Raw genomic sequence first — 8,381 nt, forward strand, 5'->3', positions numbered from 1 at the left:
TGTCCCAGTAGATGTGCCTGGAGTGTATTTCACAAGCGAGTCTCCACCTTCTTAGCATTTCCCTACCATTCCTAGCTCTGGACCCATCCTAGAATGCTGTCAGCTCCAACAGGCCACAGTCGGATAGGTTGGTGGATAGCTCTTAGGAACCACAGGGCCAAACCATGCAGTTTGTTGGAGGCCTTGAGGTGACAGTATTTTACTCTAAATGCAATGGAAGATCAATAAAGGATGTTACAGGATGAGAGAAGAATGACTTAAGTGATGTTTTGAAAGAGATGCTCTTTTTTCTCCTGCTCAGTGGGGAATGAATTATAGAGGTATGGGACTAAGCAGGAAGACCTGTTAGAATGGGAGTAGTTGGGATGGAGAGAAATGGAGAGACTTAAGAGGTTTTCAGGAGGACTAGAGTTTGATCCCTGGTCAGGGAGCTCAGATCCCACATGGCAAGTGGTATGGCCAAAAAACGAATTAAAAAAAAAATGAGTTTCTATGACTGGGATGTTCTCCCAAAACAGAAGGGCTGAAAGTGATTAGAAGAAGGGAGGAGAATATTCAGGAGATTTGAAATATAGAACATTGTTCTCAGCAAAAGAAAACAATAGTACCAGTGCTCGTTGTAGAAGCAGCAGTACCTGAAGGCGTAGTTACAGAAAAGTTGACTGAGCTAAAGAAAGACTGGAATCTACAGCTGGAAAGTCTTCCCATATAATAAATAAGAAAAAAGAACCGTCACATAGTCCCTGCCAGGGAAGATTTAACATCTCAAGGAGGAAGAAACAATCCTGTGAGTATACCTGAAGGTAAACATTTTTAAAAGAAAGAGAGAAAAATCAGACCAACATGAGAGCAAATTTCTCCACAACATTCAATACAGAAGAAGAAAAGAAACAGAGTCAAAGCTTTGAAGGAAAATTGCCCTCAAATTCTATGCTTAAGCAAGAGGTCATTCCTGTTGGAAGACAATGTAAAAACATCCACAAGTATGCGGAGACAGTAATTACACCACTTGTATTTTTTTTTTCTGGAAAAAAAAAAAGACTGGAAAATGTCAAGATATAAAATAAACATTTTAAGAATGGGGAGTGAAAATTATCAATGGTGGGCAGTCAGAGTTGAAATAGTTTAGAACACATCTAAAAAAAATTTTTTTTAATAGAAAGCAAATGTCATAATGGAGCTTTCAGATGGCACAGTGATAAAGAATCTACTTGCAATGCAAGAGATGCGGGTTCAATCCTTGGGTCAAGAATATCCCCCAGAAGGAAATGGCAACACACTCTAGTATTCTTGCCTGGGAAATTCCATGGCAGAGAAGCCTGGCAGATTATAGTCTATGGGGAGGCAAAGAGTCAAATGTGACTGAGCAACTGATCACACGTGCAAATGTCATAAACAATCCTAGAAAGAATAGAAATAATAGTAAATGGTTAGTGAGCACTTCCCATATGCTTGGCTCTGAATGTGTTACTAAATTGTCATATCTTCATAAGGTGGACATTGTTAGAACCTATTTAAAAAAAACAACAACAAGGAAGTGGAATACAGAGAGACTGAGTAATTTCCCCAAGGTTACACACACACACACACACACACACACACAAATCTAGGAAATCTGACTCCAGAGTCTGCATGATTATACTCCTTCCTAACCAAATGGGAAGAAGAGGGTAATAAAAATAAAAAATAAATACGGGTGAACCTTACAAACCTATATAAATAAAAACCTGTATAGGAGAACTTTCAGGTGGAATTTCAAGCTGGATACCTTCCTTCAACAAACACACAAAAATTGTGAAAGAAAAAAACGTTACAAATTTCGTATTATATGACCTTAAACATTCCTAAGAAATAATCAGTAATATACCTACAGGTTTATGTATAAGGATTCTTGACTTTGTTAAATTAATTTATTTTTGGCTGCACTGGGTCTTCATCGCTGGGTGAGGATTCTCTCTACTTGCAGCGAGCAAGGGCCACTCTTCATTTGGGGTTCATGGGCTTCTGTTTTATATATATATATATATAAAGCAAACTTTTTGGCCAACCCAATACATATAATTGTATTCTTTTTCAGATTCTTTTCCATTATAGGTTATTGCAAGGTATCAGATATATTTCCCTGTGCTATATAGTAGGTCCTTTCTGTTTATTTTATATATAGTAGTTTGTATCTGCTAATCCAAAACTCCTAATTTATCCTTTCCATACCTTTTCCCTTTGGTAACTGTTTTCTATTCCCATGAGTCTATGTCTGTTTTGAAAACATGTTCATTTGTATCATTTTTTAAGATTCCACATATAATTGATATCATATACTATTTGTTTTTGTCTGACTTACTTCACTCAGTATGACAATCTCTAAGTTCATCTATGTTGCTGCAAATGGCATTATTTCACTCTTTTTTATGGAGGGGTAGTATTACCCCTCCATAGGGGTAATAGGTTGTTGGGAAATGTAGTTTTAAAAATATCATGAACCCAATCTTACAAGGTTTTGGTGGATTCTGTAACCAAAGGGAGAGTGGGAGAGTGGATGAAAGTGAAAGCCGCTCAGCTGTGACTGACTCTTTTTGACCCCTATGGACTGTAGCCCACAGGCTCCTCTGTCCATGGAATTCTCCAGGCCAGAATACTGGAGTGGGTAACTGTTCCCTCTTCCAGGGGAATCTTCCAAACCTAGAGATCAAACCCAGGTCTCCCATATTGCAGGTGGATTCTTTACCATCAAAGCCAGCAGGCAAGCCCAAGAATGCTGGAGTGGGTAGCCTATCTCTTCTCCAGAGCATTTTCCCCATCCAGCAACCAAACCACAGTCCCTTGCATTACAGGCGGATTCTTTACTAGCCGAGTTACTCTTTGTGACCCCATGGACTGTAGCCTGCCAGGCTCCTCTGTCCACGGGGATTTTCCAGGTAAGAATACTGGAGTGGGTTGCCATGTCCTCCTCCAGTGGATCTCCCCAACCCAGGATTGAACCTAGGTCTCCCACATTTCAAGCAGATTCTTTACTTTGTGAACCACCAGGAAAGCCTGGGAGAATGAATACTAGAAAACAAATAGCACTCTGACTTGGAGCAGAACAAATCTTACTACATATTAAGTGGAAAAAGTAGGGGAAAAAACCAGAATCAATTTTAGACATCTATTTGTAAAGTAGAAAGTGAATGAATTTTACACTTCTCTGAGAACCTATGGGCTTCCCAGGTGGCTCAGTAGCAAAGAAGACACCTGCCAATGCTGGAGACTCCAGTTCAATCCCTGGGTCGGGATGAGTCCTTGGAGAAGGATATGGCAACACACTCCAGTATTCTCATCTGGAAAATCCCATGGACAGAGGAGCCTGGCTGTGGTCTGTGGGGTCACAAAAGAGTTGGACATGACCTAGCAACTAAACAACAACAAAAACATGGTACCTATACGTTTAACTCTTTTTCTTCCCTCCTCTATACATAGCAGTGTTCTTTAAGAGTTGGGGTTGGGGATGATTTAAATTTTCTCCTTTGTGCTTTTTGTGTGTGTGTGTTTTCCCAATTTTCTAAAAATTAACCTTTATTTCCCCCTATAGTCAGAAAAGTTCACCGTATATTCATTAAAAGAAGATTTAATTTAGGAGAGAGAGCTATGTGTGTAGTGTGATTGCAGCTGCCTCCTTTCTTCTCTGATTTCCCTCTGCTGGGCTTCTTTTGTTGGTGGATCTCTCATCTCTCACACAAAGGGATGACACTGGCTTTTCTCTGTCTCCGATATGAAGCCCCAGAGGGAGTTGTCAGTGAGCTTATTTTGGTGAGAGGCAGAACGTCTCCTATCAGGAATACAAGCCAGCCTCAAACATGGCCTCTCCTCCAGGGGGATAATTAAGAGCAGTTCTCTTGTTCTCCCAGGAATGAGGGGCTCTTGCACTGAGATGGGGAGAGAGGAGCTGTTCAGAAAAGGGTGATGCTGGAGGCTGGGGCAGGAACCAGGAAACAGGAAGGGCGTTAAAGAAACTTCGACTCCCAGTCCTTCTGCTTCTTGGAGACTGAGACAGGGAGGGGTTCAGGCAAGACCTGCTTCACCCTGGGGTCTGGCTTCTTAACTGATCTTCCCCAGGGGAGGGACAGTCTTTTTTTCTTTCAGTTTTATTGAGATATAATCGTTATATAGCACTGCATACATTTAAGGAGTACAGCATGACTTGACTGTTACATATATTACAAAATGATAATCAATAATTGAACATCCATCATCTCACATAGATACAAAAAAAGAAAAAGAAATGGATTTTTTTTTCTTGTGATATAAACTTTTAGGACTTACTCTCTTCCCAATTTTCAAATATACCATACAGCAGCATTAACTACAGTCATCACGCTGTATGCTATTATCCCCAGTGCGCATTTATTTTACAAGTAGAAATGTTCACCTTTTGACTACCTTCATTCAGTTCCCCTAACCCCCACCTCTCTCCTCTGGTGACCGCAAATCTGATCTCTGTTTTTACGCGTTTGGGTTCCACCCCCGCCCCCTTTTTTAGATTCCACATGTAAGTGAAATCTTACAGTATCTTTCTTTGCCTGACACATATGCCCTCAAGGTCCATCCATTTTACAAACAGCAGGATTTCCTTTCATACGGCTGAATAGTATTTTGCTGTACATATGCGCCACATTTTCTGTACCCATTCATCTATCAGGAGGCACTTAATGTTGTTTCTGTGTCTTGGCTGTTGGGAGTAATGCAGCAATGAACATCTGGGTGCAGATATCTCTTTGACATAGCGCTTTCATTTTCTTCAGATATGGACCCAGAAGTGTGATTGCTAGACCATAGGGTAGTTCTATTTTAATTTTTTGAGGAAAGATAGCTCTGACTCCCACTCAAAGCTTTGTTGGATTGGATGTTAGCATGGCCTTTGGTCTAGTGATGGTGTCCTCAAGGCTCCCCAGACGAGTGTGTCCTGTGTGCCCAGCACTGTTCAGGCTGACAAGGAGTTCAAGGTCCAGCCCTGTCTTTTACTTACTGTGTGATTGCAGACAGAGCGCTCACCTCCTCCGAGCTTCAGTTTCCTGTCTGTAAACTGGTACTGTACAACCTCTACCCTACAGGATGGATGAAAGTGTTATAGCTCAGTCCTGTCCGGCTCTATGCAACCCCGTGGACTGTAGCCCTCCAGGCTCCTCTGTCTATGGAATTCTCCAGGCAAAAATACTGGAGTAGGTTACTGTTCCCTTCTACAGGGGATCTTCCAGACCCGGGGATCAAACCTGGATCTCTTGCATTGCAGGCAGATTCTACCATCTGAGCCGCCAGAGAAGTCCTACAGGATGGGTAGGAAGGTTAATTAACCAAGTTCCATGAGTGGGCTTCCCGGGTAGCTCAGCTGGTAAAGAATCCACCTGCAATGCAAGAGACCCTGGTTTGATCCCTGGGTTGGGAAGATCCCCTAGAGGAGGGCATGGCAACCCACTCCAGTATTCTTGCCTGGAGAACCCCCATGGACAGAGGAGCCTGGTGAGCTACAGTCCATGGAGTCACAAAGAGTCATGACTGAGCAACTAAGCACCCACATGAAGTGTCTAGCATGGTGCCTGGTGCAGACTGAAAACACTGGCTTAGGTGCTAGCCATACATAACCCTTACACTTGGGTGGCTTGAACAACAGAAACATTGTCTCAAAGTTCTGGAGGCTGGAAGTCTGAGATCAAGGTGTTGTCAAGGTCTGTGCCTTCTGAAGACTGCGAGGGAAGGATCTCCCTCCTTGGCTCGTAGATGGCCATCATTTACCTGTGTCTCTTCACATCGTCTTCCCTTTAGGAAGACTATGTGTCTGTGTCTAAATCTCTCCTTCTTATAAGGACACCAGTCATTTTGGGATCAGACCCACCCTAAAATCTTCATCATTAACTAGATTACCTCTGTAAAGACTCTGTCTCCAAATAAGGTCACATTCTTAAGTAGTGGGGTTGGGACTTCAACACATGAATTTCCATATGTGGGTGTGGGAGGGGGAGTGTAGGGGGAAGGAAACACATTTCAATCCATAACAGGCAACTTTAGCACCCATAGCAGAATATTAGAAATGTTATTATCAGCATGATTCTTGTAGGCTTTTATATGTCATGCTGCCCCAGGCCATCTCTAGTTGCCATGGCACTGGTTTCCTGGAAAGGGGTCAGAAAAGTCTTTCTTGCCTGAGCCACAATGGTGACATTCCTGTCTGTCTCCCAGGGCTTCATCCCAGACAGCTCAATGTGCCAACAGTCTCTGGGGTGCTGGCCAGCTTATGCCTTGTCGGGTCAGGCCTGTTTAACTCCTTCTCTCTCTTGCTGAGAAAGTCTGAGAAATTCAATTATTATATTAATTTATTTGGCATACACTTCTATTATGCTTACTATGCACCAGGCATTATTCTAAGCACCTTGCACACAATTAACTCATTTAATTCTCATATCAATCCTATGAGGCAGGTGCTGTTTTCACCTCCTATATGATCAAATGGAGGCAAAGAGAGATTAATTTGCCTAGGATTTCATGATTAGCAAGTGGCTGAGCTGGGGTTTTAACCCAGGCAGAGTTATTCTGAACAACCACATTATGAAGGGGAAGCAGTGTGGCAGGAATATAAACTTTGACATCAGAGAAATGTGAATTTGGATTTCAGCTAGTGAGCAGAACTGGAAATTTCCATCACTGCCTGCCCCACAAATAGTTTTTCTAAGAAGAATAAGCCCGGAAGAATAAGTTCTCCTGGTTGTGTTCCACTATGTCATTCCAGGTCTCAGGTGATTGGACTGAGGTGGACATGTGACTCAAGGGTGCTCCACCTGTTGGCTGGGACCCAAGGATGGCAAATCAGATTTCCCTCTCTGGCATTTGGCTAAGAGGCTTGAGCAGTGAGGATGTGAGCTGAAACCTTTTGGTCCAGAGGCATCGTTGAGCTGGAATGGTCATTTTGGGTCAGGTGCAAGTTTGAATGAGAAGGCAGTAGGAGGTGGCACAGTGGTAAAGAATCTGCCTACTGGTATAGGAGGTGCCAGAGATGCAGGTTCCATCCCTGGGTAGGGAAGATCCTCTGGAGGGGGAAATGGCAACCTGCTCCAGTGTTCTTACCTGGAAAATTCTATGGACAGTGGAGCTTGACAGGCTACGGTTCATGGGGTTGCAAAGAGTCAGACATGACTGAGGGACAGAGCACACACACACACACACACACACACAGAGAGAGAAGATACATGTGGGCCACTGGAGGACTGCTTTCAGCGGTGGGAAGAATGGAACAGAGCGCAGAGAGAGACAGTGATGCCTCATGCTAGAGCAGAGATTGTTCCCAAGAAGGAAAGACAAGAGGCACACACACTGTTGCAGACCCTCCCCTTCACTGGTGCCCTTATACGTTCAGCTTCTGTGCACATTGGCTGCTAACACCTTAAAGTTGTTCCTTCCCCAGAGAAACCCTCAACCTTAGGGCTTCCCAGCCAGGTGGGTTAGTTCCTCTGTCCCCAGCAACCAGCTGCCGAGGACTGACTCACATGAAGTACAGAAGGCTGGCATCCTGACTCAAGATGAGGCCGACTCTGTGCCACTCACACCCTGGAGCTCCCTGTAAGATCAGGCTGGAGCTGGTCTCCACATGAGGTGACATTCCTGCTTAGATTTCTTCTCTCCCCTTCCCTGCCCTGATTCCCTCTCGCCTTCCTCCTAGGAGCCTCCCTCAATAATCACTTGCACAAGAATTCCCATCTCAAGGGCAAGTTGAATTCCCAAGAAACAAAGACAGGTACCTTGGTTCTCGACTGCTGTCCCCTTTAAGGCTCCAGAACAGTTGGTCTTGTTGAATTTCCTATCCTAGGATTCCGAGTCACCTATTTTCTTTCTTTCCTTTTTCCCCCAACTGTTGGACTCCACAAGAATCAGAAAGCACTGATGGACAGCAAACCCAGTCCCATGGTGCCCTGAGTGAAGACAAGTCAGCTTAGATATATGATGGACTAAAATCCCACTACTTAAGGCTCCAAGCCGTGAGAGGAACTGAGTAACCTATTTTCTGTATAAGGACCTCTGATTGAGTTAGATCAGGATGGCCTCTCTGTTTCTCACAGCTGAGCAAGTCCAAATTGAGTGAATTTGGTAAAATTTGTGAATCATTCTTAATCTGACTCCATCTGGAAAATGGGCTCATTATTCCCCTAACTTTAGTGCTTGCTTTAGAGACTTAAGACAATGTATTTTGTGATAGCTTATAGCATTGTGATTGGTTTAGAGTAGGCACTCTGTTAGTGAGTTTCTAGGCTTTTTGTTTGTTTCTTTCATTCTTTTTCTTTTTTTTTTTTTTTTTTTTTTACAATATTCTCTTTCTCCCTTACTCAATTCAGCCTGGGGAAGCATTAAGAGAAAATTCA

The 8,381-nt window shown here is 43.2% G+C and overlaps 1 non-coding gene across 1 annotated transcript; it reads right to left on the minus strand.

The window, feature by feature from the left end:
• Positions 1-7,871: 7,871 nt before the first annotated feature.
• On the minus strand, positions 7,872-8,021 carry LOC120869609. The gene has a single exon (XR_005722579.1). It is a non-coding gene; the product is annotated as a small nucleolar RNA SNORA79 (small nucleolar RNA).
• Positions 8,022-8,381: the final 360 nt, after the last annotated feature.

This window comes from Oryx dammah, unplaced genomic scaffold, assembly GCF_014754425.2.
Source record: "Oryx dammah isolate SB20612 unplaced genomic scaffold, SCBI_Odam_1.1 HiC_scaffold_10, whole genome shotgun sequence".
Taxonomy (NCBI): domain Eukaryota; kingdom Metazoa; phylum Chordata; class Mammalia; order Artiodactyla; family Bovidae; genus Oryx; species Oryx dammah.